The following is a 27899-nucleotide window of genomic DNA, read 5'->3' as shown; positions in this document are numbered from 1 at the left end:
CTCAGACTTTCTGTATCAGAAACCGCACTATTTGTGTTTAAATGAATCCTGACAGTGATTGTTGAGAACTTCTGTGCTATACTAGAATATGCTAATCAAGGAGGCGATATGTCATCTATTAGGTGGATGGGTAAGGTGTGGCTATTGGTTTGCTAAGGTCTGTGCTATTCTAAAACAGTTAGCAAATAAGAACAAAATGAAGCAGATCCATGATCATTAAAATAATAATGAAATACTGCTTCTTACAGTGGCCTCCTTAGAACAGATTTTTCTGTTAAATGTAAACTAAAATCCCACCTGTGCCTACTGCTGAGTGCATGAAGCACAAATACACAACCACAAAACCAACTATGTTCACAGCCAGAGGTTAGAAACCTGTGGTATTTAAACCCTACTCCCCAGCTCTAATGCTCATCACAACCACCAGACTTAGATGCAGGTTTTGAACTCACTGTTAGGTTATCTGTTACCACCTCTACTTTTGTAGTATGTGTTCAAATGCCATCTTTCTGAAAATCCAGGTCAGGCTCGATACCCTAATCAGAAACTTACCTCTTCCATTTCTGAAAATCCATTAGCACCCAAGTATCAATATTTAATGCAGACTAATACCTCCTACACACTTCTTTATTTCCCCAGTTACTTTTAAGTATATGTAACTAGAAGACTTTGATGCAGAAACAGTCCATTGTCTATCTTTTCCCCTAGCTCAGTTCTGGACATGCGCACTGCTTTTAACAGAGCTCCATCCTTAAAAGCATAAATAAACACTGCATTACATCACTGCACATCTTTGGAAATAAATTTCATACTAGCAGGAAGGAACTAGTAAGTCTCTTTGTAAATTTGTGTGTGTGTGTGTGTGTGTGTGTGTGTGTGTGTGTGTGTGTGTGTGTGTGTACGTGTGTGTGTGCATGTAAAATGTATAATATACATTCCTATTTGCAGTGCCAGGCAAATTTGTGCTTTGTTCTTTCACTATTGCTTACTCACTTTCAAAATATTTCAATTTATGTGTATGAGTGTTTTGCCTGCATGCATGCCTGTGTACCAAGTGTATGTGTTGTCTGCAGAGTCCAGAAGAGGGCGTTGTGCATTTCCCATGGAGGCCAGAAAAGGGCTTCAGAAACTGGAGTTGCAGGTGGTTGTTAGCTGCTATGTGGGTGCTGGGAATTGAACCCAGGACTTCTGGGAGAGCAGTCAATGCCTTCAACTGTTGAGCCATCTCTCTAGCCCCTACACTTTTTAAATCTCTATTGTCTTCTATGTTTTACAACCTTTTAGTTTGTCCAAAATTATTTAATGTTCCTTCTTGATTTAGTTTTGTCTTAGGCCTCTTTTCCTTTTCTACTTGGCTCATTTTTTTTCCTGCTAATTTCTGTTTCATGTTGTACTTCTGTCTTTTTTTTTTTTTATAAGCCCCTAAATTTCCTGACAAATTTCTTGAACCTTCCTGAGTCAAAAATTGAAGAACACTTTTTATTTAAACACTGAATTATTTGTTTGGAGAAGGAAATGACAAGTATTTTGCAGGAACTAGTGTTAGGTATGGACTTATGTAACATCAGTTAACAAAGGGAAGTAAACAGTCTTAATTAAATTCACAGAGAGTATTAGAGAGGTGCTGGAAGGCAGAACAGCTTTTGCATTCAGTGAAATAATCCATTATATCTGTGATTTTACAAAAAAATGGGTCATTTAGTATTTGTAAATGTATTTAATGATAAATAATGAAAACCTAGGAAAAGGCATTCATGAGGAGATATTGAAAGCTTACAATGTATGTTTATTCTCATTTCATTGCCAACTCAGATATTAATGTAATTCACTCCAGGCTCTTTTTGCATCTGCCATACATGAAGTAGATAAAAAGGTAATCCTGACTCAGTCATTGAGCATAGCTGAGAACCTGACTGTGCTTAAGCAGATATATGAAAAGTCGGTAATGGAACGACTAAGTGAGAAGCAATAAAGTGCTTACAACTGTGTTTAAGAATTCCAAAGTATGTTTGTGTCTAAGCACATCCTCAGCTATGCCAATTGGTTCCTGTATTTATCTAATGTCAAAAGATTTCATTGGCTCAGCAAATTTGAAGAAGAAGCCCTAGTCTCTAACCTAATATCCCCCACTGCATTTGTTGATCTCCAGTATGATTCCTCAGAGCACATTTCCTAATTAGGAACGTCTTTTGAAAAAATAACATTGAAGGGATACAGGCTATGAAAATGTCTTAGTTACTTTTCTATCGCTGTGAGAAAACACTGTGACCAAGGCAGTTTATAAAAGAAAGCATTTAATTGGGCTTTGTTTTTGAGAGCTAGAGCCCATGATGGTGGAACAAATCTATGATGGCAAAAACAGCTGAGAGCTCACCTTTTAACCTGCAAGTCGGAGGCAGGAAGAGAGCACACTGAGAATGGCAGGAGTCTTTGGAAACCTCACAGCCTGACTCTAGTGACATACCTCCTCCAGCAAGGCCATCCCTCCTTCCCAAACAGTTCTACCAGCTAGAAAACAAGCATTCAAGTATTTGAGCCTATTCTTATTCAAACCACCACATTCCAATCCCTGGCTCCATAGGATTGTAGCCACATCACATCATAATGCAAATACCTTTATTCCAACATCAAAAGTCCCCTTAGCCTTTCAGTCTCACTACTGTTTAAAAGTCCAAAGTCTCTTCTGAGACATCTTAATTGTAACTCCCTGTAAAGTCAAAAGCAAATTACATACTTTCCAACATGCAATGACACAGAATTTGCATTACCATTTCAAAAGGTGAGGAATCAGGGTATAGTGAGACTTTCTGCCCCTGAGCACACTTCGTGAAAGTAATGAGAATTTCTCTATATGTTTATCATTACTTCCCTGTCCCTGCTTTGAACCTTTAGCTATCTTGAAATAAAAATTTCAGAAAAGCCCAGTAATGGACTCTTGAGCACTATGATCTAGAGTCCCCTAATCCTGTTGAATCTCAAATTTAACTTCTGTTCCTCAGCACTGTTCACTGGTGGACCAAGATATACCTCTACCAAAGAAATTAGTCTACTACTTTTCAATACTGCCTCCAACAAATCCTTAGGATAAGGGCCAAAGGCAGTCACATTCTTTTCCAGATTATCACAGCATTGGTCTGCATCCCAGTGGCCATATTGTTCCCCTCTAAAACCTCTTGATCTGGACCTCCACAGAACAACTGTCTTCCAAGATACTACTAGGATGGCCTACTAAGCCGCACTTACATAGTTCAAATGTTTTCCCTTGTTCAGAGTCCCAAACTCTTCCACATTACTCCAAAGGACCATACCACACAGTCAGATCTATCACAGCAATAGCCCACTTCCTACTACCAACTTTTGTCTTAGTTATTTTTCTATTGCTATGAGAAAACACCATGACCAAGACAGCGCATAAAAGAAAGTATTTAATTGGACTTACAGTTTTAGAGGGTTAGAGTCCATGTCTGAGCAAAGGTATGACAGCAGGAACAGCTGGGAGCTGCAAGTAGAATGCAGAGAGAAGACTCACTGGGAATGGAACCACTGTTTTGAAAACTCAAAGCTTTCCCCTAGTGACACACCTCCTCTAACAAGGCCACTCCACTTAATCCTTCCCAAACAGCACCACCAACTGGGGACCAAGTATTCAAACATGTGAGCCTATGAGGGTCATTCTCATTCAAAGATTATTATATGTAACTTACTGATTAAAAAAGATTTATAAAACATAAATATCATGGAAAAATTAAAAGAATAGTTTGATATCTGATGCAATGAAGCAACCTTCAAAGAAATTAAGAGCATCTAAAACATTCAACTTATTTATAGTAAAACCTAAACTTTAAATATAAAAAATACTGTTTTGAAAATATTATGCCTATTACTATTTATCTTTATGTTCTATTTTTCTGTATTTTGCAGGGCTTTTTTTCATTATCAGAAAGTTTTCACTGTCATTATTTCTAAATTGTTTCTTTTTTGCCAATTATTTCCCTCTGCCCAAGAACTATGTCCTTTCAATGTCTTGGCTTCTTTTCATGTTATTATGGTAGAAGCAAAAGTAAAAGGGAGTGAATGGTTTCAGTAAAGAACAGGGGAGTGTCAGAGCAGGTAGGACTCCATTTCCCATCCACTGACCTTCTTTGTGTATGTAAGCAACATTTTAAACATGACCTGAAGCACCTTCAAAAATACACCTCTGCTTTACCTTTCCATCTCTGTCATCTAGCTAAGGTGTCTGATTCAGGCTATATTGTTTGTTCTACCTGAGCATCGCTGTGCAACTACTTGACTTCCAAATCTACTGAATTCATAGTGAGTATTGTTTTGATAATCTAACACAACTATACAATAAAAACAAATAAGTAATGTCCAGTGTAGGGACATGTATTTCCACATATGATCTGAGGAAGCTTTTTAAAAACGGTTCCAAAACCGGATCCACACATGACTTCCTAGTTCCTCAATCTCGAGAGTGCCATGCCCTAAGCTGAGCCATGGCAGCTGACATGGTAGTTTAAGATTTGTCTCATGTGGTCAGAGAATGCTGCAGGCACTTAGTAAAGCCAGGTCCAGATGCAGAAAACCTCTAAAAAGGTACAGTATGTTTAAAAATGTGCTTAGATGCTGAGAAAGAAGTCATAGATAAAAATAGTTTAAAAATATAAACTCTTTAAAGAGAGAGTAAAATAATATTAAAAAAATAAGACACGTAAAGATGGGAAATACACAGGTTGTCAGGATCCTATATGGTTCTTTGTTGACTTTGAATTTTTAAATGCTAATATACAAAAAAAAAATAGCTGCTGAGAGACATTGGATTATAGAAACTACTAAACAAAACCAACTTATATATTAAGAATGTCTTCAACATGGAAGTCAGAAAATACGTTACATTGGAGGAGAGGACACGTCTTTGTTTCCACAGGAAACAAAAAATTACAGTTCTCTTCAAAATTAATAAAGATCAGATTTGATCAAGGGAGGCCTCCTGAGCATCTTGGCTATAGACATGAGAGAAAAAGCCAAGAAAGACTACAGGACAGGTGATGTATATGCTGATTCCTCTACATGAGAACAGCTCTGAGACTATATGAGACATGATAAATCCTTCTTCTTCTTCTTCTTCTTCTTCTTCTTCTTCTTCTTCTTCTTCTTCTTCTTCTTCTTTTCTTCTTCTCTTCGTTTTGGTTTTTTTGAGATAGGGTTTCTCTGTGTAGTTTTGGTGCCTGTCCTGTATCTCACTCTATAGACCAGGCTGGCCTAGAACTCACAGAGATCTGCCTGGCTCTGCCTCCCGAGTCCTGGGATTAAAGGCGTACACCACCACCGCCCAGCTGACATGATAAATCTTGATGGCTATAGAATCCTCATGACTTATTATTATATGCCATCCTTTCATATGGTGTGAATAGAGGTTTGGTTATACAGTCCAAATAAACTTATAAAGTTAACAGATGCCTTTTACTTGCTCAAACATAAAACAAACAAACAAACAAAAAAACCATACCTAACTAACTTGTGCACACTGCACATTCCATACTTGTGTTAATGGAGATATATATGTTACCTTTAAAAGTTTGTGTGTTTTCAGAACAAAAGAACAAGATACCAATAAAAACAAGTACCCCCAGGTGATCCAGCCTTTCAAAATGCCTCTGTTGCAGTTTCCTCAAAATTCTGCCTCCAGAACAACTTTAAAGCTGCTAGCTGAGATGGTCCAGCCTCACAGAATACCAAACAAAACTTCAGAGAACCCCTGTATTTTTCCAACAAACATAGGCTAAACAAGAAATAATATAGTTAGCTCTCCCAAGACTTGACCATTATCCCAATATTCTCAGGGTCCCCTAAAAATGTCATTACCCCAGGACAACAGAAAACAGTCTAGAGAACATGACACCCACATTCCCAAGAGGTGAGTAGGTGGTTTTTGGTCATTCGATGGGTTACAGATGTTTGTCATTGTTTGAGGGGGTTGATTACAAATTGTTATTGGTAATGGTCAGAAAAAAACTAACAAAGAAGATTAGATTCAGGGATCTCTTTCTGAAGGGAAAAAAAAAGGATATAGTATAGAAATGATGGGATAAAAGGGTGAATTCTTCAGTCTACTTTTAACCACTAGTCTCAAATATTTTACATTGGTATGTATATATGTTTCTACTCTTGTTTAAGGTATTGTACCTATGCAGCTCACCTAAAAATGTAGAGTTCTAGTCTTTGAAAGCTATTTAAGATAATTAAAAAATACAGGTTAGTAGGTAGTCATCTATAATAATCAAACTTGTAGTCATATTAGATATGTTTTCAAGTTTAAACATATATTTTAGATAGATAGGTATTCTTCAAACACTTCAGAGACATGATCCAAGACAGCCAAGGCAATTGTGAGCAAGAAGAAGAATATTGGAGACATTATTGTATCTGATCTTGTTATACTGCACAGCTATAGTAACAAAACCACTATGGCACTGGCACAAAAAGAGACACATAGATCACTGGAATAGAAGACACAGATTACAGTTCTTACAACTAAAGCAACCTGATTTTTGTAGCCACCAAAATTATACATTAAAAGAAAGACAGCATCTTTAACAAAAGGTATTTGAAAAACTGAATTTCCACATATAGAGGAATGAAACTATACATTATATCTCACCTTGCAAAAATCAACTAAAAATGGATCAAAGACTTCAATGTGAAACCTGAAACTCTGGAACTGCTAGAAGAGAAGGCAGGGTACATGCTATAATGTAAAGGCATAAGTGAGACTTTCAAAATAAGACTGGTAACTGGGGAAATAAAATGAACAGTGAACAAATAGAACCTCATAAAACTAAAAAGCATCTGAAAAAGCAAAAGAAACAGTCAATTAAATGAAGATGTGCCCTACAGAATGAGAGAAAAACATCTGACAGAGGATAAGTTTCTAAAGTACATAAAAATGGAGGGGGGAAGCAAAACATCAAGAAAATAAGCCTAGTAAAAAATGGGGTATAGATTTGTACAGAGATTTCTCAACAGAAGAAATGTGAATGCCCAATCAACACTTAATAAAATGCTTGGTATCATTAGGCATCAGGGGAATACAAATTAAAATTACTTTGAAATTCTTTCTTATGCTAGTCATAATGGCTACCACCAAGGAATCAAACAACAGACAATGCTTTAGAGGATGTAGGAAAAGAAAAAAAAAGCACTTATTCAGTGTTGATGAGAACACAAGAGGCTGTAGCCACTATGAAAAACAGGATTAGGATTCCTCAAAAACCTAGAAATAGAAACCCCATATAACAAGCTCTTCTATTCCTGAACCTATACCCAAAGGACTCCATATCTTACTGTAGAAATTTGCTTGTCCGTGTTCATTACCACTCTATTCACAGAACGTAGGGAATGGAATCAGTCTACATGTCAACCCACTGATTGTATCAAAGGACAATGAAAAAAGTACATATACACAATAAAATTTTATTCTATGAAGAAAGAAATTATTTTCCAGTGAATGGATAAAACCAGGAAAACATTTTATGGAGTTAGGTAAACCAGGTAACAACAAAACGGCTTAACATTTTTCTCATGTAGAGCCTAGCTTTATACCTCTAATTTTTGTGTTCAAATATGGAGTGCCTGTAGAAGCCTAGAAATTAGAAAGAGGCTATTGGGAGAGGAGTGACTTAAAGAACTGGAAATAGTAGAACATTGTGGTGGTATTTTATTTGTACTGAAATGTGATTTTAATTGTATGTTAATAAATAAAGTTGCCCGGGGGTCAGAGCTATTTGAGCCATAGCAAGAGCATGGCGGTGGTGGTGCACACCTTTAATCCCAGCACTTGGTAGACAGAGCTAGGTAGATCTCTGTGTGTTCAAGGATACAGTCAACATTGGAGACACACGCCTTTAATCTGAATACCATAGAGGACCTGTACACACAGGCAGTGACGAGGCAGTCACGTGTTTGGGTTTACAACTAATGAGAAGGCAGAACAGCTAGACTATATAAAGACATACACACAGGAAGTAGGTCCTTTTCAGAGAGCTCTCTTGGCTGAAGCAGGAAGGATAAGGCTCTTAGTTCTGACCTTTTGGCTTTTGTTTTTGAATCGGGTCTGTGTTTCTTATTTAATAAGACAGTTGGTTACATCTACAGAACATATGTAATATGAAGACAAATAGAGATTTAAACAGGTAGTAGGTAGGAGGATAGGGGAGATGAGAGTGTGGAGAAGAAATACCCACTGATGACCCACCAGCCTTCAGTGGATAGTTCTAATCTAATGTTCACTTAGATGGTCCAGGTTAAACAAATGGGACAGAGAACAAAAAGTCATAAATATTGGACAGATAGGAATGGGGTAGAGATTATTAGGGTATGGGGGAGGAATTGGAATACATTCTATACATGTAAGAAATTGTCAAATGAGAAAAAAAACTAAAACACACAAACTTTAGTGCACACCCAATTTATCCTTCCCTAGTTTTAGTTTTAATATCTTTTCATGTCCCACTTAAGAAAACTTTGCCTAATAATTGTATTATGATGTTGTTGGATGAACACTTTTTTCCAATTTGTTGATTTATATTTTATACTCACATTTATATTGTTTATTTTAATTTTTTTCTTTTAAATATTTTAGAAATTAAAATTACATAATTACTCCCTTCCTTTTCCTCCCTCCAACCCCTCCCATGTCCCCCCTCACTCCCTCCTAAATTCATAGCCTCTTTTTTGTTATTTATTATTACACACACACACACACACACACACACACACACACACACACACACACGCACACACATATATATATATCCCTGTTGAGTCCACATAGTGTTGTATGTGAGTATATGATTTTAGGACTGACAACTTGGTATTGAAAAACCCAATTAGGAAGTTCATCTCCACTTTCCTTTAGCTGCCTATGGTTTGTGGTTTAAGGGCGGTGTTCTATGAGATTTCTCTCTCCACATTAGTTGGCTATTGGTATTTTCCTTTTTGGGGTCTTCTTTAGGTAGCCATATTGTTGAGATATAGTGAGTCAATCTTCTCTGTGATTTCTAGGAAACACTGTAGATTGAGTTTTCCTGCCCCAACCGCCTGCTCCCAAATAATCACTCAGGCTTAATATAAATTATAAATGTTCAGCAATAGCTCAGGCTTATTACTAACTAGCTCTTACAACTTAGCCCATTTCTATTCATTTATGTGCTGCCGTGAGCCTTATGGCTTTTACCTCTATCCCATTTTGTGTGTCTAACTTGTTCTCTGTTTTTCTGTCTGCATGAATACAAGTATAGACTGTGCATTGTACACAAGTCAACCAAAAATGATTTTTTGTTTTATGTTTGAGCAGGTAAAATATACTTCATGTGTCTTCTAGCTCTTCTAAATTTCTTTATGTTTGTAGCCAGAATTTTCAGAGGCTCTTCCTTAGTCAAACCTGACCATCTTTAATTTTGAATGAATGCACAATCTTTTATTTCCTATGGAAATAAAAGCAGAACCTCTTTCCCAAAGTAACATATCTTTTGACTTCCATTTTGAAGGTAAGACATTTTCAAAATATATAGGATGGTTCACTCTAACAGCATTTAAAAAATTCAAAGACAAAACAATAACATACTGTATCCAGACTCTGTGTACTTTCCATCTTTACATGTCTTTTTTCTTTGATATTACTTTACCCCCCCCCTTAAGGACTTTATTATTTAAAAAATATATTTTTTAATCTATGGCTGTGTATGCTCTTTCCTTTCTCTCTCCCAAGCCTGTGTATATTTTTAAACACACTGTAAAGCACATAGAGAGGTTTTGTTTTTGTCTGAATCTGTCTTTACTGCATATCTCTATGTTTTTCTGAGCACCTGAGCCTTTTAAAGCTGCACATTGGTGGCTGGCTCTGCCTTGCTCCTTGGTCTGTGAGAGCTTAGCTTCATGGCGATGGGATTACTGCCCCAGCTCTGGGGAGTTCGGGGGTCCATGCTGTCACCAATTAGTGTGCTGCCCGTTGCTCATAAACCACATTTAAGTGTTCCCTAGCAGGGCCTCCCAAAGGCTGGCTGCGTCAGCACAAGCTAGGTGCTGCGGCAAAGGTGCCTGCCGCGGCAAACCGCCAGCAGGTTCTTCCTCAGAGTTGCCGCGGCAGCTGCTGTGTCTTATAAGAGCTATGTATGCCTCTGTTTGCCACCGGCAAGCAGGGCCTACCCAAGGAAAGATGATAGTTACCAAGAATCTATGTTTGCGTTTGATTTTTTTTCTTTTTTTTTTTTTGTGGTTTTAGAACCTTTTCAAGCTTTGTTTATGTGGATATAAGTGGCCCTGGACTTTGGACGCCATTTGTAGGCGGAGTTTTCCCAGTCACTACCGCCTTCTCCCAAATAATCACTCTGAGGCTTAATATAAATTATAAATGCTTGGCCAATAGCTCAGGTTTATTACTAACTAGCTCTTACAATGTTACCCATTCCTATTAATCTATGTGCTGTCCCGAGGCTCGTGACGTTTACCTCTATCCCATTTCGTGTGTCTGACTCATTGTCCCTCTGGCTGGCGACTCTTCTGACTCCGCCCTTCCACATCCCATCCTTCTGAGTTTGGCTTTCCCGCCTAACTTTATCCTGTTCAGCTATTGGCCAGTCGGCCTGTTTATTAAACCCATCAGAGCGACATAATTCACACAGTGTACAGAAGGATTATTCCACAGCAGGACGTAGTCTCCTAGCAGGTTTTCTGGTCTTCTCTCAGAGCTTTCTGCATCACCATCCAGTATTAATTCAGTTAATTAGCTGCAATTCAACCATACACTTAACAGTACAGCTTTTCTAAATGAAGTAATCTGTGTCTCTTCAACTAAAATTTGTGTATATATGTTATGTATACCTACATTCAAAATAGAGTTGAGGTGGTATTGTGGACTAATATACACTAAACTTACTTTTTTGAAAGATAAAAATGTAAATGGAGATATAGAGTTAAGCTTCAATACTTACAGGTTATGTATGCATCTATATATTTAAGCAGCTGTAAGTTGGAAATATTCTTTAAAATTTCCATCTATGTTGAACATAAAGAATGTTTCTTATTCCCTGAACATTACAGTATATGTGTGTGGGGCGTTTACCCACCACCCCCACAGTTCCCCAGAGTTTTCTTGAGTGTGAGCAGCAGGAAATATTAGATAGAAGGATTTATTGAGGAGAATATTGCAGAGATAAACAGATAGAAAATAAAGGATAGCCTCAAGAGGGCCTGGAACCTATTCCAACAGGCCCCGACTGTCTCTGCCCCAGGGTTTTTATAGAGACGCCAAGGGGTGGAGCAAAAGACCTCCTCCCCCAGCACAGCCAAGTGCAGACCATCTCAGACACCTGCACTCAGGCCTGTGGTCCTAATCATCCTCTATGAGGACCTGCTGGGTAAAGCCTCGAGGAACCCGAGAACAGGCTCCCACAGGTCCCCCTTTCTTAATATATAAACAAAATAACTGTTAATGGCTTACAGCAATCTCCATAGCTGTTACACCTCCCAATATGGGAGTAGAGGATGATAAAGATGACATTTCTCTTTTGAATTAGGTCCAAGTTGACTACAGCAGTCTTAGCTGCCTCAAGCCCTTTCTAAACCAAAAACTCTTAAGGTGACTACAAACTTAAAGAATCCCTTAGCTTCATCATTACCATTAACAGGTTAACATAAATATTGCTATACATAGTCACAATTCTCTCACTCTTACAACAAAACAAACTCTTAACAGAACCATTTGAATTAGCATATATGGTGCTATATATAGTTAACAATTTTCTCCGTCTTACAACTTTAACTCTTAATCATTTAATTTTCTTGCTAACAGAACATAGGAAAAACTTCAGTGTATTCACGTCAAACTTAAATATTTCCTTAACTCCACAAATCCAGGGTGCATTAATATCAATAGGTTTCTGCAAACATAATTCAATCTCATAACTCCTCCTTTTCTTTATAATTTTTTAAACAAAATCTCAAACCTAGTTAGAGGAACCCAAACTTATACAATTCCTACAAACCCATATTGAAAAGCAATATTTTCAATCTAACCATTAACACTTTGAAAACTTTTAGCAAAACATCCAAAAGCAGTTTCTTAATAAAACTCTTTACACACTTTAAAAGTAGTCTTTTAGTATACCCCATTTGCATTTCTTACTAACAAAACATGACATTAATCCACTCAAAGAAAATTTTTTAAATTAAATAGACTAAGGAATTTTAACTCTCCCTTTTATAATTTTTTAAGCAAAATCTCAAGCCTAGTTATAAAACCCAAACTTCTGTTTAAACAGTTCCATTTGTAACACAAAACCAGTTCCATAAGTAATTCCATTTTTACATAAACAGTTCCACAAAACAATTCATGAATCACCAGTTAATAAAGCATATATGCATACACAAAACTGCATCTTGATTCTAGGTAGAAATAAATTTCTTCATTTAAACAGTTCCATTTTTAACCCAATTCCAGCAAACAGTTCCTAGGTCATTACTATGAATAAACTCAAAATTGTCGCATTGCAATGAAATCTCTAGTGTTTATTTCATTTCTTAAGTCTTAAAATTCAAATGATGAATTCTGGTACTAGCCTTCCAAATATGAGAAATCCATAACCAAAATCTTTTTGTAATTTTATCTCATTTTAAGTTCAAAAAGTTCAAACAAGAAATAAATTCTGGTATCAGGCTTTCACTTCCAAATATGAAGAGATGTTTTTCAACCAAAACTTTTTGCAGTTAACAATTTCGGTTCAAACAAGCGTCTCTGCAACTTTTGTTCTCACAGACAGAGACCTTTTTAGGTACAGTAGTATTCTAAACCGCACCGCTTTTGATGTTAGCTCAGGTTTTTTTGTGTTGCGTCGATTTTCCACGGATCTCAGCTGCGGATGCCTTGTGCTGGTTCTAGCGTCCGCCATTCTTAGCTTCTTAGTGGCTTCTGGAACTTTTGAAAACCGCTCAGACTGCCTGCTTTGCAGTCTGCTAGGACACTACTTCTGTGTCTCAGGTTTTTTCACCATATACATTAAGCATAGATTCACACTTAATATTTACACTTTTAAACTCACATATAACGTATTAACATCTACTTATTTATACTCCTTAAGGGAACTATAGAACTACTTTAGCAAATATATTTATTTCTTATTACTTCTTATGTACTTATTTAAACTTACATTTACAACTAGCATCTTTTCTTATTACAAGCTTATTACTACATGTCTTAAGACTACATTAGATACTTCTTGCAAGCTTATATTCTTAAAGGAACTCTATAGATCTATTTTACAAACATATAGGGCTACCATTAGCATATATTTAACTTCGCAAACACCTAAAGATTTCTTAACACAGAGATCTAACAAGAGAATTTTCACAAACTCACATATCTTATTTTCATCTTTTTCTATTTCTTACTCTTAATTATTATCACTATCTCTATTAGAAAGATTCTCTTAACTAGACAGGAAGTACGTACATCATTTCTAAAGTTTAGAGTTTATAGTCAGCTTTGTTATAAAGCACTGGGATTTAGTGAGTGTTGTTATACAATTGTGATATTTGTTGCTAGGGGACTGTAACCTTCCCAGGATGATGCCACACTCCAAAGTTGCCAAGTTCTCTCAGCCGTTCTGGACCAGCAGAGATGCACTGTCAGCGGTAGACAGTTTTTACGTAGAGACTGTCCCTTCACCCAAATTCATAGTAGTTCCCCTAAGTGCTTCAATTCAGACAAATGTTTCTATTACAGCAGTACTTTTGGTTTGTTCTACCGAAAAACTTCACTTCACGCTGAGGGTGAAATTACCGTACTTAGCTGCTGTAAAGCTCTTCGCCAAATACTGCACAGCTATTAGGTGATATAAAGTATTTTTCTAAAGGAGCTAGTAAAGCCAAAAGTGGCACAGCTCTGAACTCTATTTCCTCACTGCTTGCATTAACCAGTGACAAATCCTCAGAAAAACTAATCGAGCCACTTTCATTCTGGTTCCTTTATAGGAACGTCATTGGAGCTGACCCTTCCTTAGTTCCATGCTCCTTACCAGACGCTCCGGTAACCACCGAGCTTCATTCTCCTCTTGTGAAAAAACACAAACATGTCCTCAACCCCATATTAACACAGGATCAGGACCCTTCCATAATCTCGAGCAGGGATCCTTCCATTTCACTTGAGCAAAAGTCGCTTGGGTGCCACTGTGCCAAAATCTATCTGCGGCAGACTGTTCATAGACATCCATATTCAAAAAGTTCAGAACAAAAAGAGCATGATTTAATGCATTATGTGGCGATTGAGGGTAAATTTCTTCCTTTTTTTATATTTATTTTTTCAAGTTGTATTTTAAGACTGCTATGAGCCCTTTCCACAATACCTTGTCCCTGAGGATTATAAGGAATACCTGTTTTATGTATGATTTCCCATTGGGTACAAAATTGTTGAAACGCCTTACTACTATATCCGGAACCATTATCAGTTTTAATAATTTTTGGTATACCCATATACGAAAAACACTTCAAGCAGTGCATAATTACATGTTTTGTAGCTTCCCCAGGTTGTGCACTAGCTATTAAAAATCCTGAATACGTGTCAATGGTCACATGTACATATTTTAATTTGCCAAATTCTGCAATATGAGTAACATCCACTTACCATAGATGATTGAGAAGAAGACCTCGAGGGTTTACCCCTAAGTGAGAAACAGGAAAATATTTTGGACATACCCCACCATCGTTTAACTATTTGATGAGCTGCTTCTTTGGCAAGACTGAATTACTTTCTCTTAAGCTTTTGCTATTTTGATGAAGAACATGTGCCTGTTGAGCCATTTCCACTTGGGATACTGCTACTATTCTTTGTTAACTTATCAGCCATTGCATTACCCTCAGCTAAAGGACCAGGAAGATTGAAGTGAGCTCTAATATGGCCCACAAAGCATGGCAGCTTTCTTTTGTGGATAGCGTCTTGAATTTGTTGAAACATTTTGATTTGATTGTTGTTAGTTCCAATATCTTCACCAAATATTCAAAGGAGTCAAGAACATAGATGTTCTTTCATGAAACATATCCTTCATTAGCTTACTCTGAGAAAAAACATTTTCAGGATTTAGTATTTTCACTTCACTTCATTAGCTTTAACTCCTGATGTTATTAGCAGCTGTAATACTTAGCATTGATTTCTTATAAGGAACTTTCAGGTGAAACAACTCTTTTGTGTAAGACAGCTAGATTTTCTCAAGTTTGTTTCCCATCTATAAAGCAGTCATTTCTTTTTTGAATGCCTGTTTCCTTGTCTCCTTATTAGATTTACAAAAGAATTACTCATTGCAAGCAGTTTGTTCAAAAGGCAAAGAGCTTTTTAAATTTCAACATAAGTTTCTTCATATCTAAGACAACGTTCAGTGTATAAACTGCTTTCCCTTTTTTAAAGGATTTTAAAGTGGCTTGTTTGCTCTTATAGGTAGCTTTTTGTCTTCCAACTACCGTAAAAACTTTGCACAGCTATTAGGGTAAATAAGGCATTTTACCAAAGGAGCCCCCAACCGCGAAGCACCTAGTTCCATATCCTTTCAATTTTTCATTGGAACTGATACTTAAACTCTTAGACGACTTTCCCCCTTATTCTTTTAAAGGCTGTATTTTAAGTTTACCATAAATGTATTTTCGAACTGATAAAAGTGTTTCAGGGCAATGTCGCCATCTTTAGTGGAAAAACTACCTTTCCCAGAATGCATTTCCCTTATATCAGTCCATAATAATATCAGTCCCTTATATCAGTCCCTTATATCACACCCCTTGTATCAGTCATTTCCCATAGTTCTTTTCGGGTCTGAGAGTCAACTGGTTCTCTTTTACCAGACTTGCTTACAAATTCTTGCCCGGGATGTTTGTACAAAGTTTTTTTGCTTTTGCAATGGGAGATTTGAACAAGCATTTTACATTTTCAATTATGGCACATTGAGAGATTCCTATTCTCTCCTCAGCTGGCTTTAACAGGTGTCTCTCCTTCATTTGACTCTGGCCCCCAAATCAGAACTGCACCTGCCTCGTTAGTGCGCATTGAGGTGGGCAATTTCTGATAGCAACTTTCCTTGGGGCTTGTGTTTGCCTTAGTCAGTGAAAAACAAGATCATGTACAACAGCTTTTCCATAGCTCCTTCAGAAGAGATTTTTCTCCCACTGATTTTATTCTCATTTTGCTTGTCCCCCCCCCCCCCCCCCCCCCCCCAGATGCAGAGCTTCAGGTATCTGTCTGCGGATCTGTACCTCTGCTAGCTGCCTTTGGAAGTAGGGGCTTTTTTTCTCCCTCTGAATCCGCCTCAAATTCTAGCAGCTTTTCACAGGTCATCTATTTTCTGGGGAGGATTATGTCCCTTCTGTTTCTTCAGAGTCTTTCTCCCTGACAGTATCCAGTTTGGTCTCAGTTTATCCCCTCTACCCCAGAAACAGTTTCCGACACTACAGTGGCAGCTTTCCCTGCTCCTGAAGGTAGGGCTTTTTTGTCCGTTTCTGTTTTCGGGGTCTGTGTGGTTTACCTACAGACTGAAAATCTAACAAGGGAGGTTTTTGCCATTTCTAAACTCTCATTAGGACAGGCATTTTGTTTCATCAGACCTTCACCTGGTCCAGTCCCCCAGTGGGTTGTGTTTGTCTGGGTGTTCAAGGACAGAGTTTAGGCCAGAGGCAATCACCCCTTCGGGCTACACTCCCTCATCTCATCGGGAGTCAGTTAAAACAAAGCTTTTCTCAAAGAGGTACTTTCTCTGACAGAAAAGAAAGCTTTACTCCTGGATAGTTCTGTTCTGCCCTGGCTGGGCTTTTTCCCCCAGACAGCGTTCTGACTCAGCAGCACAACTGCTTCAGACACAGTTCAGCTTTACTGTTTTCCCAGAAAGGTCCTTTCTCTGATAGGAAAGCTTTTCTCAGATTTTTTGCAGCTGTGGACCTATCAACCGGGACTTGTAGGAAAGTGGACAACTGTGCCGTTCCCACCGGCTTTAGCTTTGGTTGTTTATTAGCAGTTTTCCCCTGGGTCCTGCACCTTCCTGCCTCAGCTCTGTGCTCCAGGAAGTTTGCAACTGCAGGAACCCTAGTATCCCTGAAATGCACTCCAACTCAGAGACGCTGGCCAATCGCCTCTGGGTTTTTGCTCAGAAGCAAGGATACAATGCTTCAGGGGATCTTTGCATTAGGAAGATTAGGAGCATCTTTTCATTCTGAAACGCTCACTCAGAAACAAAACCCTTGATGCCTCAGCTTGGCTGTAATTGATAAGCTTGGCTTTTTTTTCTTTTCTCAGGTAAAGTTTCCTGCCCTTTTGGGCTCTCTGTAGCTCTTTACCCACACTCTCCCAAGTGTTTCCCTCAGGGTGCTCTGACCCACTGTCTTTTACTAGTTTGAAGAGACAGAGCTTAGAAGAGGTTTTTAGGAACTTGTCCCTGCCTCCTGCATTGCAGGGAGGATTTTTAAAGCTTGAAAGAACTTAGGTTTTGCTGTCTTAAGAGGTTTGTTGTTTTCCCTTTGAGCTAATCACAGGTGATCCCCATACTAATATCTTCAGGTGATTCTAATTTTTGTCCTTCTGAGAGAGAAAGTTAAAGGCTTTAGTTTTTAAGTTTAAGAGCTTTTGAGAAAGATGAAGGCTTTTTAGAGAGATTTTCCCCCAGATTTTCCAAGAAAAGCTTTTAGTTTAAGAGAAAGATTTTTTTTTCCCGAAGAGAGAAAGACCAACTTTTCCCAAAACTTCCCAACAAACTTTTTGGCTTTTTACACCCCCATTTTTGCCTCAGGGAGAAAACACTTTCTCCTGCTGCTTGGACTTAGCATTTCAGCTGTCCCCAGGACAAAAGCTTCCCCATAAACTCAAAGAAGAGTTTTACTACCCCAAAAGCCCAAAGAAAGATTTTTCCCCAGTTTGCGTTTATAGCCCCCAAAGTTAGAAAATTGTAGTTTTTCTGTCTAGTTGCCTTATTTTTTTCTACACGATCTTACACTTCTAAGTTTTTCCTACACTATATTACTATGCTATACCTTATATTTTTCACAGATAGAAATTGAGAAAGGGATAGAAGATAGAAAATTTTGACAGAAGAGAATTTCGCTGCAGCATCGGACATCCTTCCAGTCCGCTTTCCTTTTCTCTCAAGGATAAAACCCCTGCCTCTCAAAAAATATATATATATATTTTTTATATATAAAAATATATATATATTTTCCATAACACTGGCATGCCTTTCCACTGGCAGGGCTGACTCACACTTTCACCAAAAACTCTAATAAAACTATTATTTTCCTTTATCTTTAGTCCCTATTACTTTGTCTTTAGTCCCCCTTTTTTTGTCCCCCCTTTTTTCTTTAGTCCCTGTTCATGGCGCCATTCTGTGGGGCGTTTACCCAACCACCCCCACAGTTCCCCAGAATTTTCTTGAGTGCGAGCAGCAGGAAATATTAGATAGATTTATTGAGGAGAATATTGCGGAGATAAACAGAAAATAAAGGATAGCCTCGAGAGGGCCTAGAACCTTTTCCAACAGGCCCTGACTGTCTCTGCCCCAGGGTTGTTTTTTTTTTGTTTTTTTTTGTTTTTTTTTTTTTTTGGTTTTTCGAGACAGGGTTTCTCTGTGTAGCTTTGTGCCTTTCCTGGAACTCACTTGGTAGCCCAGGCTGGCCTCGAACTCACAGAGATCCGCCTGACTCTGCCTCCCAAGTGCTGGGATTAAAGGCGTGCGCCACCACCACCCGGCTGCCCCAGGGTTTTTATAGAGACCAAGGGGTGGAGCAAAAGACCTCCTCCCCCAGCACAGCCAAGTGCAGACCATCCCAGACACCTGCACTCAGGCCCGTGGTCCTAATCATCCTCTATGCGGACCTGCTGGGTAAAGCCACGAGGAATAGGCTCCCACATATGTTTTTATAGCACAATCATGCATAAAATATTATAAGTATTCTAGAAATGATTTGAAATATATGGAAGTATGTGCATAGGTTATATGTAAATATTACATCATGTTATGTCATCTATGAATTTTGATATCTGTAGGGATCTTGAGATCAATCCTAATGAGTTTTGGGAGACTAGTATATAAATATCTTGTATATACCTTTACTTTTGTATTGCACCAATATTTTGTTTTTATTTAAAAACATACTGATATCAAATCAATATAAATGAAGAATACAATATGTGTATTTGTTAAAACTTAGTCATAAAACCACAGTAATGTTGTGTGTGGTAACCATCATTCGTGGGGATACAGCTGCATATAACGTCATTAGAGCCTGGCATAGACAATACTTGGTAGAGTTAGCAGCTGATGAAACACATTTAGTCAAAAGGATAAAGAAATCCCAGAAAGGAACAGTCTCCTCGGGGTGCTGACACTGCCCTGTACTGGGAATTAGTGTCAGCACTAATCTGTTTTTTCATATAGTTTCATGATCCGTTCTAGTTTTTAAAATATCTTAATTTTACCAAGTATTATACTAAAATATCATTCATGCATCCATTCATTCCACAACTATTTACTATATATCTGATGTAAGATAGTATTTTTATTGCTATATCACAAATCATTACTAATACAGCAACATGAAAGAAGACACATTTATAAACTCACAGGAGCTTTTATTTAACTCTCTGAGATGTAACCGTCTTGTTAAATAAGAAGCACAGAGCCAATGCAGAGATGAAAGCCCAAGAAGTCAGAGCAATAGCTAAGAGCTAAAAACCTTACCCTTTTGCTGTGGGATGGTCTGTATGTCAAATGTGTTGCTGATTGGTCAATGAATAAATCACTGATTGGCCCGTGGCCAGGCAGGAAGTGTAGGCGGGACAAGGAGGAGAATAGAGCTGGGAAGTGGAAGGCTGAGTGGGAGAGACACCGCCAGCCGCCATCAGGACAAGGAAGATGTAAAGTACCGGTAAGCCACAAGCCACGTGGCAAGGTATAGATTAATAGAAATGGATTAATTTAAGCTGTAAGAACAGTTAGCAAGAAGCCTGCCACGGCCATACAGTTTGAAACCAAAATAAGTCTCTGTGTTTACTTGATCGGGTTTGAGCGGCTTGGGACTGGCGGGTGAGAGAGATTTGTCCTGACTGTGGGCCAGGCAGGGAAACTCTAGCAACACCCTTTACTGCCGCTGCTGTCCTCCTCAGCAAGAGACCTACATCCTGTGTGTTTGTCCTTTTTATTGACTTTCTATTCTGCCTTCTCATTGGTTGTAAACCCAACCACATGACCTCCTCGTCACTGCCCATCTATACAGACCTCCAGGTCTTCTATGATTGGTATTGAGATTAAAGGTATGTGTCTCCATGCTGGCTGTATCCTTGAACACACAGAGATCTGCCTAGCTACTCTCTGCTCTGGGTCTTAGCAGACTGGAATGTATTGCTGGCTCTACTACCTGAGGCTCTGGCTATTGCCCCAGCTTGTTTATGTGTTGGCAGAATTCATTTGCTCTAGTTGCAGGACTAAGTTTCCTGATGCCTTGCTGATTGTACACTGGGGGCTGCTCTCAGATCTTGTCCACTGTTCTCTGCTACACAGGGCCATATTTACAATGCTGTTGCTTTCTTTTAGCTAGCCAGTGATTTTTTTCTTTGTGGTATCTTTTATCATTATCAGAGAAGACTGTTTTTAAAGATTCTTGTAATGGGGTCAGATCTATCATAATAATATTTATATCATAAGGTCAGTGATCTCAGCGATTAATTACATTTATAAAATCCAATTACATTAATATATAATACAGTTAGCATATATGCAAGTGGAAGGAGGTATGAATACATTTTGCTATGTGTCCTAACACACTCAATGGAGAGAAAAGAGAGAGAGAGAGAGAGAGAGAGAGAGAGAGAGAGAGAGAGAGAGAGAGAGAAAGAGAGAGAGAGAGAGAGAGAGAGAGAGAGAGAGAGAGAGAAATTCTCACTTATATGGAGTGTATTTTCTAGGAAGTTGAAGGGAAAAACATTTATACCACTTTTTTCAGCATCCCATTTCAGGTTTTTTTTTTTTTTAAGACATTAGAATAGACCATACATGTTTTACATTTGTTATTTTTTGTTAGTATTCAATTAACTTCATTTTTTTAACAGATGGCATTTTTTCTGTTTGTTTTTATAATGTGTCTGTCACAAAAATGCCTACACTGAGCATTTCTTTCTTATTTTAGATTCATGGAATTTCAGGTTTGGTAGTAGGGAGGAAAAATTAAAGATTATGCCATGATTTATTAGCATTTAAGGGAAAGGAAGTTGAGAAAGTCTTTTCCTGCCTGTACTTAGTAAAATACCAAGGTACATGTCCATTTCTTTTGAATCATATACTTCTCAAGTGATAACACATGTGGCCATCCCTAACAAGTGCCTTTCTTGGAATAGAACAGAAACTTAAATAGCAAGAATGGGCAGGATACCAAGGAAATGGATTAATCAGGCAGATGGTGGCTGTTCTGGGGAAAGTCTGAGTAAGCCCTAACTGCCCCAGTGAGCTGAAAAGGGCCACCAGTGGCATGGGTTTTCTTTGAATGTCTCATAGTACAATGAACTGCCAGGTCTACATACAGATTTTCCAGTAGATTTTATTATAAAATTTTGTTGTTTCTTTCATTACAATGTTTTTCTTTATAAAAGCAAACTTCTGCCTAAAATATAACTTTTTCATAATTAAGATAGCACAATAGGTTTCTTTGTTTCTTCCAGTATATTTTCAAGTCTTTGCCATACTTTTTGAGGCCTATTGATCTTGACAGTATTTAACCATTTTGCTGTGAATTCTTTTTAAATTTAATAAATGTAGGTGTACAAGTAACAGGACTCTGCCTATATAAAAATAAAAGTCATAGTTAATTAAAATGTATTTGGTGAAGAATGGAATTTTGCATGAAACAGGCAAAAAATGCTAACAGGAAACCAGAAACGGAATAAAAACACAAAAGGTATCTCTGGCACAATGCCCTGGAGGTCAGCAGCCATGGCCAAGAGCATGAGGTAATTTCAGAAAGAAGAAAACACCCTGGGCTGGGTCTTTGTCACTCTGACCCTAAGATATTAGTGTTTGTATAAAATATGGCCTGTATTGTGATTTATAAAGATGTGAGTTGGATGCTTCATTTACTTCCATCTCAGTGTACACTAGTAGAACACAACAGCTCTTGTTATCCCCAGTCTCCAGATGAACAAATGTGAACCATAGACATATTAGGTTGCTAAAATTCAAACAGTTGAGAAGCAACTAAAACTGACTCTTTTTTTTTTTTCAGCCCAGCACACTGTGACTGAAGATTAGAACTCAGAAGAGGGTTGCAACTGACTTAGTCAAAGAAACAAATTTGTTTTCATTCATTATCTTAATGCATATGCAGCATGAAATTTGAATGTATTCTTAATCACAGCAAGCTGCTTTTATTTTACAAGGTAATGGTTTGGTGGTATTATTATTATTATTTTATAATCCCAAACACACCTAGCATCCACCACCACCACCCCAAAACGAAACTTTTGTTTTCAGTATCTTTTGGAATATGATGAATGTGAATAGTTTTATAAAAATTCCATAGCTTTGTCTCTCTGTATCAATTGAAATCAAAAGCTACACCCAGGAAATAATGAATCTGTGGTACTTTGTAAAGATGGATCATCTATACTGAATTCATGATGCTAAAAATGCCTTCCTCAAACATTGGAGATAATTGGGAAAAGATAGGAGGAGGATTTGCAAAGGCAATTAAAAGGAAGTAAGCCTGGAGGCTGCACTGTAAGCTGCTCCTCTTTCCAAGAGTGCAGCTGTGATTTTAAAAACACAGTTGTTTTGTGTGAGTCTGACCTCTTTCTCTGTCACAGAACCAGAGTGTTCTATATGGGGTGCGAGAAGGTGACTCAGCTAGTAACGTGCTTGCTGTGTAAGCATAAGGACGGGAGTTCAGATTCCCAGCACCTATGGAAAAAGCCAAGTGCAGCAGTACACCCATAAAACCTCGGCACTAACAAGGCAGAGGCAGGTGGATCCCCTGAAGTCCCTGAACAGCCAATACAGTTGACTGCAGCATACACAATCGCAGACTTCTAGTTTCAGTGAGAGACATTGTCTCACAAAACAAACAAAAATAAAGTGGAGAGACATTGAGAAAGACACCAGACATTCACCTCTGTCAGCTACATGCACACATGTGTACATGTAACTCCACATATGTGTATATATACACAACTACACACATACAGACATAAATAATACTATTGGTGTATAAATGGGAGTGAATAGAATGTGCCTAATATCCCAACATAGATAAATATATAGTATGCATACCTTCTTCTAGAGAACAAAGAGTCTGATATATATAGTTCTCACTATATATATTCTTGCATTTTTGAGGATAGTTAGAAATTAGAAATACAAAAATATTATTTACAAATATGTATGTATATATATATATATATATATATATATATATATATATATGGAAGTCTTCCATGTTGTTTACGGACCTGTATTTATTTAATGAGTACAAAATCACAGCCACAAAGAAGTAGTAACTGGAGGCAATTTTACTGTTCCTGCATTATGACTGCAACCTATCACATGAAGTCAGATGAGGAATTTTCCACTGTAGTTTTATGGTGGTGTTCAAGAAGTTTTGGACTTTGGAGTATCACTGTGACTTTCAGATTTTTGGATTAAAGATGCTGAAGTTTAAAGTATACAGAAATTCACCAGAAGAACAGGCAGATGATAAAAGGATGACAAGCTCATCCCATAGGTAGTAAGTGAAACCCAGGTCTTGGAAGAAAATATAGCCTGATTGTATCTATTTTTTTTTTCTCAAGGCTGAAGCCAGGGCCGTTCCTGTGTTGAATAAGCACTCTACTCTAAGTTATACCCTGAGCCTCTGACTTGTAATGCTACTCATAGTATTCTTAAGTCTATTTGGGAAAGAAGGTAAATTGACAACATCCTCAGAAGTGTAATGAAGTCATGTTCCTCTGTTAACAATTTGAAGAGGAATGAAGAGATAATTAGAAGAACAAAAACCTTGAGAATAAAAAGCTCCTTCAACTTTTTCCAAAATCTCAGTTGGGAACTATTTTCTCCTAGGGTTCCATAATGAACTGATATCTGGAAAAAAAGAAATTACAGTCTGAAAATGCTATATCAAATTCTGTCAAACTTAAAGCACAAATGCCAGAGACCTGAATGTAAGTAATATATGTAAGAGCTCATGGGATAGAATGACCACGGGCTGCCTGAGAGTAAACTACTTGCTTTAGAATTTCAGTAAAATTAAAAAAAAAAAAAGCAATCAAAGTAAAACTCAAAAATTGGGAAATTATAGCAAACATTTCTAACAAGTATTAAATATAGTCAAATATAGAGCTAAAATTAAACAGTGTTGATATTTTGCTGTAGGATAAAGTGTAGATAGTCTAGTTAAAGAAAAAGTATCAATAAGATGTTAACAGAAGCTAACTCTCCCTCTCCTAGCAGCCATCAACTCTTGAAGACTTATAAAATCAGCCTGCATATGTCTACATATTTTAAATGGAAATTTTGTCAAAAGTATAATTGAATAAATAACACAATTCCCCAAACAACATTTATATATGTAATCTTACTTACATAGAAATAAAATACAAAATTTATATGCTATTCATATACACATACTATATATGCATATGGAATGTGGGTTTCTAGTAAGAATCAAAGTTTAGCATAGGAAAGCTTGAGATATAAGGATTGAATTTTACTTGAAATTTTATTTTCTGATTTTTAAAAAGTCTCCAAAGGTATTATATTTGTATTATTTAGGTAAATAATTTCTAAAAAAGTAAAATATCCATTATGTTAGCAATGAAGTTGGAACAAACTTTGGAAGATAATTTCTAAAATTGTTAAATGTATCTTTTATTTTTCCTTTATAAAATATTTAACTTTTCCATGGTGAGCCTGAATTAATTTGTAAATTAATTTTTTTCTTGCTAGGAGACGTAGCTATATAGTGGTTGGCTGTATCAGTCAATTGCAGATACTTCCTCAGACATTCGCCTTCGGCTCTGGCCACCACCATTGTAATTAACCTAACGTAGACGCTCTTTGCTATACCTAGACAACCGATTCCCAGGGCCATGGGCTAACAGTACCATGTGCTATATCTATGTCAATTTTCTCTCACATTCCTGTCTGTACCTTCCTGGTGCATTTGATCAGGGGAGACCATAGAACCCATTTGTTATGCAGGCATAGGTAAGTTAGCCCCAGGAGACAGTCATTTCCTGTGGGAAGAAATTTTCCCAACTGGAAACAGAACTGAATTTAAATTCTTCTCTTTTTATTTTTGACAGATTTCATGGAGTTTTAATGATTTAGACAGCCTTTTGGATGATGCCCTATGACAAGTAATCAGTTGGGCTTGATTCTAACAGTTACAATTTGATAAGTATTCATTCTAACACACCTTGTGTCATACCCCTTTGTTCTCTCATTTTTTCTGGGATTGGGCTCCATGATAACACAATACTAGCATACTATGCATCCTGGAGAGTCTATGAGAAGATTGGCCTAATGAACTCAGAAAATAACTTCATATTTAGTCACTTTTTTTTAGTAAAAACTATTAAAAAGGGAGAGCTGAGCAAATGCATGGGAGAGATACATAGGATAAGGTATGGGAGAACAGGAGTGAAGCTGGGAGTTGCACCCCAGGAACTTCCACTCATCAGCTATTGGGAGGCTCTTTCTAAGCCTACTTTTTTAAAAAAAATTTTTATTGAAGATTCATTCATGACTTGTTGCAGAATTGACCATCTGTGATCAACTCAAGCTTTAGCCCCTTTATCCTTTCCAGAGGTTAATGGGTATAGTTAAAAATTCCAATCCTCTAAACACCCATGAGTATCCATCCTAATATCACCAAAGGATCATCTGTAAGAAGCCATCTCATTGCTAAAACGAGGCAGTCTTGTCCCTTTGGAGGTTGCAAAGGCTTTACCAGAGCCCAGAAACCCTACAGAGGAGGTCTGAATATTCCAGCGTAGCTGAGGCACAAGAAAAGACCTTGAAACAGCCAGTACCAAGTCAAAATAGGTCCTTGTAGAGGAAATGAATAAAATCCTTGTCTTGAAAAACCAAAAAAAAAAAAAAAAAAAATCAAGGAAACCACAAACAGTTAAAGGAAACTAATAAAACTGTTAAAGAACTGAAAATGGAAATAGAAGCAACAAAGAAAACACAAACTAAAGAAATCCTGTAAACAAAAAACTTAGGAATGTGAATAGTAACTATAGAGGAAAGCTTCACCAACAGAATACAAGAGATGGAAGAGAGGATCTCGGGCATTAAAGATATGGTAGAAGAAAATGATACATTACTCACAGGAAACACTTAATTTCCTGACACAAAACATCTGGAAAACCATTAAAAGACCAAACCTATGAATAATAAGAATAGAGGAAGAAGAAAAATCCCCAGCTCAAAGGTCCTGAAAATATTTCAACAAAATCATAGAAGAAAATTTTCCTGACCTAAAGAAGGGCAAGAAGGATACAGAACACCAAATAGATTGGACAAGATAAGAAAATTCCCTTACCACATAATAATAAAACACTACATATACAGAACAATTAAAAATATTAAAAACTGAAAGAGAAAAAGACCAAGTAGCATATAAAGGCAGACCTGTTAGAATTATACCTGACTTCTCAATGGAGACTCTAAAGGCCAGAGGTCATAGATGTAATGCAGACTCTAAGAGACCACAGATGTGATCTCAAATTACCATACCCAGCAAAACTTTCAATCACCATAGATGGATAAAATAAAATATTCGATGGTAAAATCAAAATTGAACAATATTTATCAATACATCCAGCCAAATAGAAAGTACAAGAAGGAAAACTCCAAAAGAAGGAGGTTAACTATACCCATGGAAATACAGGAATAAATAATCTCACACTAACAAAATCGAAAAAGGGAAACACGCACACTTGCATGCACACACTACCACCACCACCCTCATCACCACCACTGCCACCAGCAAGAAAATAATAGGGTTTAGCAATCATTGCTCATTGATATATATCAATATCAATGGTCTCAATTCCCCAACAAAAAGACACAGACTAACAGAATGGATGGGAAAACAGGATCCACTTCTGCTGCCTCCAAGAAACACCCCTTAACATCAAGGATAGACATTAGGGTAAAGGGTATGAAAAAGATATTCTGAGCAAATGGTCCCAATAAGCAAGCTGGTGTAGCCATTCTAATATCTAGCAAAATAGCCTTCAAAACTAATCAAAAGAGTTAGGGAAGGATACTCCATACTCATCAAAGGAAATTCCACCAAGTTGACATTTCAATTGTTAACATTTATTCCTCAAATATAAGGACACTCAAGTTTGGAAAAGGAACACTACTACACCTTAAATCACATATTGTGATTTAAATTACTGTGAGTGGGAGACTTCAACACCTTACTCTCATCAATCAACAAGTCATTGAGACAAAAACTAAACAGAGAAATACTAGAGTTAGCAGATGTTATAAGCCTAACAGATATTTAAAGAACTTTTTACCCAAACACAAAAGAATATACCTTTTTCTCTGCTCCTCATGGAACTTTCTCCAAAACTGAAAATGTACTTGGTCACAAAGCAAGTCTCAATAGATTCAAGAAAGGTGAAATAAATCCCTGCATCCTATCAGACCACCGCAGATTAAAACTAGACATCAACAACAGAAAAACCAGAAAGCTTTACAAACTGATGGAAACTGAAAAACTCTACTGAATGAAAAATGAATCAAAACAGAAATAAGGAAATAAATGAAACACTTTCTATAATTCAATGAAAGCAAATGCACAGCATATCCAAACTTATG

At 37.3% G+C, this 27899-nt stretch overlaps 1 protein-coding gene across 1 annotated transcript in view; it reads left to right on the top strand.

Moving 5' to 3' along the window:
* Positions 1 to 26138, top strand: part of LOC128113191 (basic proline-rich protein-like) — a 28440-nt gene extending 2302 nt beyond the window's left edge. The window contains exons 2-3 of the mRNA XM_052742783.1: positions 22291 to 22444; positions 23852 to 26138. The gene's annotated coding sequence lies outside the window, so the exon portion shown is untranslated. The remainder of the gene's footprint in view (positions 1 to 22290; positions 22445 to 23851) is intronic.
* The last annotated feature ends 1761 nt before the right edge of the window (positions 26139 to 27899 follow it).

This window comes from Peromyscus californicus, unplaced genomic scaffold (assembly GCF_007827085.1).
Source record: "Peromyscus californicus insignis strain IS unplaced genomic scaffold, ASM782708v3 Scaffold_18__1_contigs__length_77618521, whole genome shotgun sequence".
In the NCBI taxonomy this organism is placed as follows: Eukaryota; Metazoa; Chordata; class Mammalia; order Rodentia; family Cricetidae; genus Peromyscus; species Peromyscus californicus.
The sequence above is the reverse complement of the archived record's forward strand: the minus strand, read 5'-3'. Positions and strand labels throughout refer to the sequence as shown.